Below are 7,525 nucleotides of genomic sequence, written 5' to 3' on the forward strand. Positions count from 1 at the left end.
GAGCCAAATTAAAATTGTCTAATTATCTGAAAATGGTTTTTGACGATTTCAAGATCTCAGGGACTCCCAAGAAGAAGGCTGCTCAACTGTACTGGACAGTAATTGATGTTTGGCTCCTTCAAACCCGAAGGAAACTCAACGGAAGTTGGCCGAGAGCTCAACAAGTTACTTTAAATCCAGCTTTATATTTGAGAGGAAGTAGAAGAAAGTACAGTACTTATATTATTTTAAAGTTGTTGTACAGCATAGTGGCTCCTTTTTTTCACCCACTATTATCATCATCATTATGATTAACGATCATCATGAATTGCATTTGTGATCCTATTGCACAGTTTTTGAGGAAGTGCACCATTTGAAAGGATTCTGGCACGGAGCAAAATCTAAAATGTTCAAATCAACAATTCATTTATCATGTTTGATTTGCCTGTCTGTAGAAAGGCTATGAATCATGTTGGACAGTGGAACATATTATGAAGATGGTGGTGGTGGTGGTTTTTTTAAATCCCTTAATACAACATGTTTCAGTTGTTTGTTGTATGCATATCTTTTCTTCAGAGGGCTTAACTATAAAAACATGCATGAACCAGTCACAACATATTCACTACTTGCACCATCTAATGAAAGATTAGAATTATAATGCTCAGCTTTGAAACAGTCAGAGAGGACTTTATTCAACGTGTGGTGTAGAATAGCACTGCATCATATTAAGAGCTTTTTATATATATATATATATATATATATATATGTTTTGATTTTGTCATGTAGCTAAATGAGGTTACCAAAATATTAGAAACTGCTTTTAGTGTGATGCTGTACAATTCTACATATCGTCAGCCGAATAGCATAATTGCCCAAGTCATTTTTAACTTCCTTTCACGATGTCAATAAATAATACTATGTTGTTGTTTACTAATAATTGTTTTTTTCTTTGTCAGTTTAAATTCTCAGTCATCCAGGGCAGGGCATGGTAATCTGCAACCAGACTTGTTGCTTGTTGAATTTGTATTTATTTATTTATTTTGGTTTCCCGAAAGTGTTCTAAAATGACTGGGGCAATTATGCTATTAGGCTAATGATATATCAATTGTCAAGAATGTCACTCATTAATTGGGCACCGTTTTGGTGAGAGCATCACCAGGGGCTTCCGTTAATTCAACCTGTCAATGCTGACCATAAAAAGTATGACTTAATCGTTTCGTTTGTTGTGATGGGGAAGAGCAGTTCTTATAAGTTGTCAAACGTTTTTGATATTTGCAAACTAGTGATGGGCGCGACATTTCTTTGTACTGAATCGGTTTGATCAAAAGATTCATTCGCCGAATCATTCAGCTCCTTTTTCACAGAATCATTTAAGTGTGTCCTCATTCAGTTGAATCATCCCTGAAGTTCACATTGGTCCCACCATGGTGGACAGCGTCGTCGACACCAGCACCCGGGCTTCCTGCTCACTCACCTTACCGTTTTTGTCATCAGATTAGTGTAAAGCGTCTTTGAGTGTCTTGAGAAGCGCTATGTGTTTAATGTATTATTATTATTATTATTAAACAAAAAGCTTTTAATAATCGCATTAGACACACAACCTGAATTAATTAGCTCTGTGTTGGTTTTGTAGTGTATACAATTTTAGGTGCATACGCATGATTGAATTAATTGAAAAAGATTTATTCATTTAAAATGTTTTTTTAAATTCTTATTGATTGTAGTTTTCTGCAGTGGAGAACTTCACTGTTCCATATGCAAGTAATAACCTTTGTTTTGTTTTTACTGAGACTTTCTAAGAGTATACAACTGTTGTATTAGACAAATAGTCCTAATGTTGTGGTTTGTTGGTGGATTTTGTCGTAATTATTCAACCTATTTTGTTGGCGTGTACAGTGGGTACGGAAAGTTATCAGACCCCCTTAAATTTTTCACTCTTTGTTGTTAAAATCATTTCATTTGTTTTCATCATTGAGATGGTTCTACACCTTCATTGGAGTCCAGCTGTGTTTGATTATACTGATTGGCTCCTTCAAACCCAAAGGAAAGTCAACGGAAGTTGAAGGAGCTTGATTAGGGAAGCCACACCCCTGTCTATATAGGACCTTACAGCTCACAGTGCATGTCAGAGCAAATGAGAATCATGAGGTCAAAGGAACTGCCTGAAGAGCTCAGAGAGAGAATTGTGGCAAGGCACTGATCTGACCAATGCAAAAATATAACTTAAGGTTCCTAAGAACACGGTGGCCTCCAGAATCCTTAAATGGAAGATGTTTGGGACGATCAAAACCCTTCCTTGAGCTGGCCGTCCGGCCAAACTGAGCAAACGGGGGAGAAGAGCCTTGGTTAGAGAGGTAAAGAAGAACCAAAAGATCACTGTGGCTGAGCTCCAGAGATGCAGACGGGAGATGGGAGAACGTTCTAGAAAGTCAACCATCACTGCAGCCCTCCACCAGTCGGAGCTTTATGGCAGAGTGGCCCGACGGAAGCCTCTCGTCAGTGCAAGACACATGAAAGCCTGCATGGAGTTTGCTAAAAAACACGTGAAGGACTCCAAGATGGTGAGGAATATGATTCTCTGGTCTGATGAGACCAAGATAGAACTTTTTGGCCTTAATTCTAAGCGGCATGTGTGGAGAGAACCAGGCCCTGCTCATCACCTGTCCAATAAAGACCCAACAGTGAAGGATGGTGGTGGCAGCATCATGCTATGGGGGTGATTTTCAGCTGCAGGGACAGGACGACTGCAATCGAAGGTAAGATGAATGCGGCCAAGTACAGAGATATCCTGGACGAAAACCTTCTCCAGAGTGCTCAAAACCTCAGACTGGGCCGAAGGTTAATGACCCAAAGCACACAGCTAAAATACCGAAGGAGTGGCTTCAGAACAACTCCGTGACTCTTCGTGAAATGCCCAGCCAGAGCCCTGACTTAAACCCAATTGAGCATCTCTGGAGAGACCTGAAATTGGCTGTCCACCAACGTTCATCATCCAACCTGACAGAACTGGAGAGTATTCAGAAATCCAGCTGTGAAAAACTTGTTGCATCATTCCCAAAAAGACTCGTGGCTGTATTAGCTCAAAAGGGTGCTTCTACTAAATACTGAGCAAAGGGTCTGAATACTTACGGCTGTGTGATATTTCAGTTTTTCTTTTTTCATAAATCTGCAAAAATTTTAACAATTCTGTTTTTTTCTGTTAATATGGAGTGCTGTGTGTACATTAATAAGGGAAAAAATGAACTTAAATGATTTTAGCAAATGGCTGCAATATAACAGAGTGAACATTTTAAGGGGTCTGAATACTTTCCGTACACACCGTATGTAAGCTCTGGTGATCCTCCTTAACCTCCTTAATGTGAATGACTTCTGTATTTTGTCATGTCTGTGACGTTCCGAAGCAAATGTCGAATTAACAGTGCCAGGTGGGTTTTCATGGAAATATTTTCCTACCAATTGATGCATTATGTTCTTCAATAATAGAATAAATGACTTTCCATAAAGTAAGGTTGTGTGACTGTTGCTGGCAAATTTCAAGACTTCGCTTTTAAAAAAACATTCTAATGCATGTTTCTCGTTGGTGATTAGTGTCGCCCAGTGAATTATCTTGGTTGGAGGCCGTCTGCTGTCTTCCCCACAGGATAGATGACACATAGTGTTTAGCTCACAGTTTCTTCCCGACTAGTCAACTTCCTGGCCACTTCAGGGTACACACATGCCGAATTGTCTCTCTTCTCTCTCAGAAACGACGCACCATGTAATCCATTGTAATGTGACTGAGTATTACAATGTTAACATGCGGAGTCCCACAGGGATGGGTACTCAGCCCTCTTGGGGATATCATACACAAATATAAAATAAACTAACCCATGCGATTGCTGTAATCTGAAGTTGTGTCTCAATTGAGATTAAACAATGGATGACATGTAATTTATTTATTTTTTAATTTTATTTTTAAACTGTCCTGTTCCGCTGCATAGCCTTTCAGATTGGTGGATCTGTATCTGTTTTGTGCTGGAACAGTTTTTTCTGTGCAACAGGGGAGTCTGAAATACTCCCTCTGATTATTTTTTTAAAATGTTTTAATAATTCTGTTTTTTGAAAATTCAGCCGGGCAGAAAAGGGTTTTAGGGAACAAACGGGGACAGAACAGTCTGTCAGTCTTGTCTGACAAGATTTTGCCATTGGTTGATGTTGGTGGCTTGTTTATCCTACCAGTTAAAATAATGTTTTTTTCGCGTTTGCTAAAATTAGGGTTAAGAGCCGGCACACCCACAATGGGAGCCAAGCCAGCGAGCCCATCCTGCGGGGGACGCCACCCACTCCCCAGGACCCGGGGCAGTCCCCCAGTCCAACCGAAGCGCCCCAACAAGTCCCAAATAGAGGAGCAAGGATACCTGAACACGCTCAATTGATTTTGAATAGCCTTTGTTATGCATACTATATTGCGTAACGTGTGATCTATGGACTACTTTGAACTGGATGAACTGTAAATTACTGTTTTTATGTCATGAGTGCATTTCTGATTGGCGCCCAGTATTAAACATTTCCAGCACCACGGCAGACTACGAAGCAATGCGTCCGAAGACACGGATTGATCGTACTTTTGCGCCCCTGCTAGTTCTTGTCCATGTATGACGCAGAACGGCCATCAAACGAGACCCCTGATGGGAGTATTGTTGATTTTGACCAATTGATAGCATATTCTGCTAATTGAGAAAATGAGGTTAAAAACTGAAGTGATGACTTGGGTTCTGTTAAGGACGTAATAAAATGTTCAATAGATCATGGAACCTTCAAGCGTCTAGGCGCGTTTGTTTTCTTTGTCCAAAAAGAGGGGAAAAAATAAGACCCCATAAGAATGCTGAGTCTCAGGGTTCATTCAATCAACTGTACACCAGAGTGCAGGTTCACTGAATGACGCACCTCGTTTATTTGAGCTAAGTCCTGTTCAGTTAAGCCTTCAATGGCATCACTGGTTAAGTGTACTGCTCTTTGCGAATGCTAATAAACAAAGTTGATCCTGTCCACATTCTTGTTTGGAGTTACTGTGGACAAGGCAGAGATGATGGGCATATTTTCAAATCCTGGGTTGTTAAGTATTTGTACGACGGGCGGGTTTGCGACAGCCCCGGAACTTGATTGGTTGTTAGCGGTTTGTTCTTCCTCAAATACACTGATGTGGATCTCTTCCAGAAACATCCCCGCTCCTCTCACTAAATATGAATGTTGTGTTTGTCCAATTACCTGACCATTGATGCTGAGCATAATAGGGTTTTGTGTTGAATCATAATTTCTTTGGAATTTTATTCTATCCATTATTGCATTATGGTTTTTCTGGCCCTTGATGCCTTTGTCCAGCATTTTTTGTGGGGTCCACCTGCCGGTAAAATGGGTGGTTTGTCCCGATGTCTGACACCATGTGTGACTATATGGCAAATTCTGCGCGCATCGGGTCTGTACCGTCTGCTCGAAACAGAAGTAGATGTCTGTTGTGGTTCTACTATAGACCAGAAATGTTTATAAAACTCATTGGGAAATCCATCATTGCCTGAAGCTCGACCTGCTGGCATATTGTTTAAGGCCTTACGCAATTCTGTGAGGGAAGAAAATTGAGGGATGTTTAGGTTATTGATCAAAGTTTCAATATCATTTTTATTCAGTTTATTGTCAGATAAATATAAGCTACTGTCGTAGTTGTAGAATATATCATGAATATCCTGTGGTCCGTGCATCCATTTTCTTTGCCGCTTATCCTCCCTCATCTTGTATATTCGTGATTAGTTTTTACTTTGTTACGTTGAAGTTGGTTTGTGAAAAAGTTTCCTGATTATTGTGCTCAAAATGAGTTTCTTAGCTGTCGTAGTAGAAACTCTGTTCTTTTTTTTTTATATGCTATTAAGTTGTTGTTTAGCCTCATAAAGTAGGTTCCTAAGTATATAACTAACTATATCAAATGTCTTGAAACTATGTTGTGCATAATCATTTCGAACAGTGAATTTTATGTTTATTTAACTTATTTAAGAAAAAAGTTTTTGGGAGAGTTGTTCCAAAACATTCCAGTGATGCTCTAATAATTGATAACTTGAAAAAAAAAAAAAAAAGAACATGCTGACTGTGATTTGCACTGACAATTTTCGGGAAATCAGAGAAAAATACCATTTGCACGATCATTTGGAACACCGTGTATATAGTTCCAATGTGCTGTCACTATATGTAGGTTATTCCCTGTATAGTGCCCACAATGCATCTTGAAAATGAATGGACACTCTTATGAAAAAGAAAATCATCCAGAATAACATTGATCTAGTACGTTGTAAATATGCGACAGCAATGATGTAATTAAAAAGATGTAAGGAATTTTAAAGTTTTCCCATTTGATCAACGAGTGAACTATATTACCAACTTTACAAAAATGTCTATTCAGAGTGACTTCCCAAAATGGCAAAACTGCACAAAGAACTCCATTTTGTTTTCGTCTTTGAGGGATGCCTGCGGAGACCGTCTGCGGAGGTGTTGCCCTGCCAGCAGATAATCAAGTTGAATGACCTCACAAAGAACACGATGATCGCTCCGGCTCGCCGAGGAGGTTCCAAGCTGTTCCCTTTGCTACTGACAGATGAACCCTGAGCTCCTTTTTTTGCCACGAACGAGGTGAAGCAAAACCTGTTAAATAATCACTGAAGTGAGCTAGAACCAAGCCGCATTAGCTGGGCTAGAAGATGCATTTCCATAAAAAGAATCACGCGTTCATACAAACAGTGCTGCATGAACAGCCTCTCACATGCATGAAAAAAAACCCTCCCCTCACATGAATGATTTTCTAAAACCCTCCCCTCACATGAATGATTTTCTGAGGTGATTTATTGTCATTGATTGTGATTATAATGATTCTTTTATCTTTTGTGCGCAGTGCATTGTTACAGGTGTGGCTGTTGTGAACTCGCTATATGAATTGTTGAGTTGAGTGTGTGCGATCTTTTATTATTGTTTTTGTGGTGTATGTGAGAGGTGTTCGTGTATTTGTATTTACGCGTAAGTGATTTTTTTGTTTCGTGTGTGTGTGAGAGGTTTTCTCTTGATTGTCAGATGTAAATGTTATTTTTTGCAGGGCAGCGACTCCAAACCAAGGTGCCACGGAACCAGGCATGTGCACACATAGCCACTGGGTGCTGCTCAAGCACCAGTTTTTTTTATTTTTGATTCTTTTTTTATGTTTCTCATTTGACTTCAAAACAGACTTTTGTGCAGGTCTAGCAAATAATAGTCAGTTCCTGCAAAGTCATTGTCATGATTTGTTTCTAAATTCATGAACTATTTGTAACGGTAAGTGACTGAAAACACGTGCAAAGTAGTGTTGTTTCGTTCAACAGAAATCATCTTTTTAGTGAACGTACTGAACTGAATCAGTTTATAAAGTGATTGGTTCTTTCTTTCTTTCTTTCTTCCTTCTAACACTCTTTTGTAGTGTGCGGTGTACTCCAGATGACCAACTAAGCTAAATATGAGCTTTTCTGGTAACTGCGTTGCGAATGTAAATGCTACT

At 39.4% G+C, this 7,525-nt stretch overlaps 1 protein-coding gene across 5 annotated transcripts in view; it reads left to right on the forward strand.

The window, feature by feature from the left end:
• pigg (phosphatidylinositol glycan anchor biosynthesis class G (EMM blood group)) overlaps nt 1–7,412 on the forward strand; it is a 67,452-nt gene extending 60,040 nt beyond the window's left edge. For 3 of the 5 annotated variants that reach the window (XM_061786863.1, XM_061786858.1, XM_061786859.1), the window contains one exon: nt 54–5,005. The gene's annotated coding sequence lies outside the window, so the exon portion shown is untranslated. Of the gene's footprint in view, nt 1–53; nt 5,995–6,465 lie in introns of those variants that run through there. The other 2 variants (XM_061786861.1, XM_061786860.1) reach the window with 2 other exon arrangements.
• The last annotated feature ends 113 nt before the right edge of the window (nt 7,413–7,525 follow it).

This window comes from Phyllopteryx taeniolatus, chromosome 10, assembly GCF_024500385.1.
Source record: "Phyllopteryx taeniolatus isolate TA_2022b chromosome 10, UOR_Ptae_1.2, whole genome shotgun sequence".
In the NCBI taxonomy this organism is placed as follows: Eukaryota; Metazoa; Chordata; class Actinopteri; order Syngnathiformes; family Syngnathidae; genus Phyllopteryx; species Phyllopteryx taeniolatus.